The sequence below is a fragment of the Schistocerca serialis genome, chromosome 5, assembly GCF_023864345.2.
Source record: "Schistocerca serialis cubense isolate TAMUIC-IGC-003099 chromosome 5, iqSchSeri2.2, whole genome shotgun sequence".
Taxonomy (NCBI): Eukaryota; Metazoa; Arthropoda; class Insecta; order Orthoptera; family Acrididae; genus Schistocerca; species Schistocerca serialis.
In genome coordinates, this window is record NC_064642.1 from 238,617,705 (window position 1) to 238,620,697 (window position 2,993).

At 51.9% G+C, this 2,993-nt stretch overlaps 1 non-coding gene across 1 annotated transcript; it reads left to right on the forward strand.

Moving 5' to 3' along the window:
* Positions 1 to 1,362: 1,362 nt before the first annotated feature.
* Trnat-cgu (transfer RNA threonine (anticodon CGU)) lies at positions 1,363 to 1,437 on the forward strand. Its single transcript has one exon. It is a non-coding gene; the product is annotated as a tRNA-Thr (tRNA).
* Positions 1,438 to 2,993: the final 1,556 nt, after the last annotated feature.

A 2,993-nucleotide genomic window follows, 5' to 3' on the forward strand; every position in this document is an offset into this window, starting at 1 on the left:
TCACTCTGCAGCGGAGTGTGCGCTGATATGAAACTTCCTGGCAGATTAAAACTGTGTGCCCGACCGAGACTCGAACTCGGTACCTTTGCCTTTCACGGGCAAGTGCTCTACCAACTGAGCTACCGAAGCACGACTCACGCCCGGTACTCACAGCTTTACTTCTGCCAGTACCTCGTATCCTACCTTCCAAACTTTACAGAAGCTCTCCTGCGAACCTTGCAGAACTAGCACTCCTGAAAGAAATCTGCCAGGAAGTTTCATATCAGCGCACACTCCGCTGCAGAGTGAAAATCTCATTCTGGAAACATCCCCCAGGCTGTGGCTAAGCCATGTCTCCGCAATATCCTTTCTTTCAGGAGTGCTAGTTCTGCAAGGTTCGCAGGAGAGCTTCTGTAAAGTTTGGAAGGTAGGATACGAGGTACTGGCAGAAGTAAAGCTGTGAGTACCGGGCGTGAGTCGTGCTTCGGTAGCTCAGTTGGTAGAGCACTTGCCCGCGAAAGGCAAAGGTCCCGAGTTCGAGTCTCGGTCGGGCACACAGTTTTAATCTGCCAGGAAGTTTCATATCAGCGCACACTCCGCTGCAGAGTGAAAATCTCATTCTGGAAACATCCCCCAGGCTGTGGCTAAGCCATGTCTCCGCAATATCCTTTCTTTCAGGAGTGCTAGTTCTGCAAGGTTCGCAGGAGAGCTTCTGTAAAGTTTGGAAGGTAGGAGGCGAGGTACTGGCAGAAGTAAAGCTGTGAGTACCGGGCGTGAATCGTGCTTCGGTAGCTCAGTTGGTAGAGCATTTGCCCGCGAAAGGCAAAGGTACCGAGTTCGAGTCTCGGTCGGGCACACAGTTTTAATCTGCCAGGAAGTTTCATATCAGCGCACACTCCGCTGCAGAGTGAAAATCTCATTCTGGAAACATCCCCCAGGCTGTGGCTAAGCCATGTCTCCGCAATATCCTTTCTTTCAGGAGTGCTAGTTCTGCAAGGTTCGCAGGAGAGCTTCTGTAAAGTTTGGAAGGTAGGAGACGAGGTACTGGCAGAAGTAAAGCTGTGAGTACCGGGCGTGAGTCGTGCTTCGGTAGCTCAGTTGGGAGAGCACTTGCCCGCGAAAGGCAAAGGTCCCGAGTTCGAGTCTCGGTCGGGCACACAGTTTTAATCTGCCAGGAAGTTTCATATCAGCGCACACTCCGCTGCAGAGTGAAAATCTCATTCTGGAAACATCCCCCAGGCTGTGGCTAAGCCATGTCTCCGCAATATCCTTTCTTTCAGGAGTGCTAGTTCTGCAAGGTTCGCAGGAGAGCTTCTGTAAAGTTTGGAAGGTAGGAGACGAGGTACTGGCAGAAGTAAAGCTGTGAGTAGCGGGCGTGAGTCATGCTTCGGTAGCTCAGTTGGTAGAGCACTTGCCCGCGTAAGGCAAAGGTCCCGAGTTCGAGTCTCGGTCGGGCACACAGTTTTAATCTGCCAGGAAGTTTCATATCAGCGCACACTCCGCTGCAGAGTGAAAATCTCATTCTGGAAACATCCCCCAGGCTGTGGCTAAGCCATGTCTCCGCAATATCCTTTCTTTCAGGAGTGCTAGTTCTGCAAGGTTCGCAGGAGAGCTTCTGTAAAGTTTGGAAGGTAGGAGACGAGGTACTGGCAGAAGTAAAGCTGTGAGTACTGGGCGTGAGTCGTGCTTCGGTAGCTCAGTTGGTAGAGCACTTGCCCGCGAAAGGCAAAGGTCCCGAGTTCGAGTCTCGGTCGGGCACACAGTTTTAATCTGCCAGGAAGTTTCATATCAGCGCACACTCCGCTGCAGAGTGAAAATCTCATTCTGGAAACATCCCCCAGGCTGTGGCTAAGCCATGTCTCCGCAATATCCTTTCTTTCAGGAGTGCTAGTTCTGCAAGGTTCGCAGGAGAGCTTCTGTAAAGTTTGGAAGGTAGGAGACGAGGTACTGGCAGAAGTAAAGCTGTGAGTACCGGGCGTGAGTCGTGCTTCGGTAGCTCAGTTGGTAGAGCACTTGCCCGCGAAAGGCAAAGGTCCCGAGTTCGAGTCTCGGTCGGGCACACAGTTTTAATCTGCCAGGAAGTTTCATATCAGCGCACACTCCGCTGCAGAGTGAAAATCTCATTCTGGAAACATCCCCCAGGCTGTGGCTAAGCCATGTCTCCGCAATATCCTTTCTTTCAGGAGTGCTAGTTCTGCAAGGTTCGCAGGAGAGCTTCTGTAAAGTTTGGAAGGTAGGAGACGAGGTACTGGCAGAAGTAAAGCTGTGAGTACTGGGCGTGAGTCGTGCTTCGGTAGCTCAGTTGGTAGAGCACTTGCCCGCGAAAGGCAAAGGTCCCGAGTTCGAGTCTCGGTCGGGCACACAGTTTTAATCTGCCAGGAAGTTTCATATCAGCGCACACTCCGCTGCAGAGTGAAAATCTCATTCTGGAAACATCCCCCAGGCTGTGGCTAAGCCATGTCTCCGCAATATCCTTTCTTTCAGGAGTGCTAGTTCTGCAAGGTTCGCAGGAGAGCTTCTGTAAAGTTTGGAAGGTAGGATACGAGGTACTGGCAGAAATAAAGCTGTGAGTACCGGGCGTGAGTCGTGCTTCGGTAGCTCAGTTGGTAGAGCACTTGCCCGCGAAAGGCAAAGGTCCCGAGTTCGAGTCTCGGTCGGGCACACAGTTTTAATCTGCCAGGAAGTTTCATATCAGCGCACACTCCGCTGCAGAGTGAAAATCTCATTCTGGAAACATCCCCCAGGCTGTGGCTAAGCCATGTCTCCGCAATATCCTTTCTTTCAGGAGTGCTAGTTCTGCAAGGTTCGCAGGAGAGCTTCTGTAAAGTTTGGAAGGTAGGAGACGAGGTACTGGCAGAAGTAAAGCTGTGAGTACTGGGCGTGAGTCGTGCTTCGGTAGCTCAGTTGGTAGAGCACTTGCCCGCGAAAGGCAAAGGTCCCGAGTTCGAGTCTCGGTCGGGCACACAGTTTTAATCTGCCAGGAAGTTTCATATCAGCGCACACTCCGCTGCAGA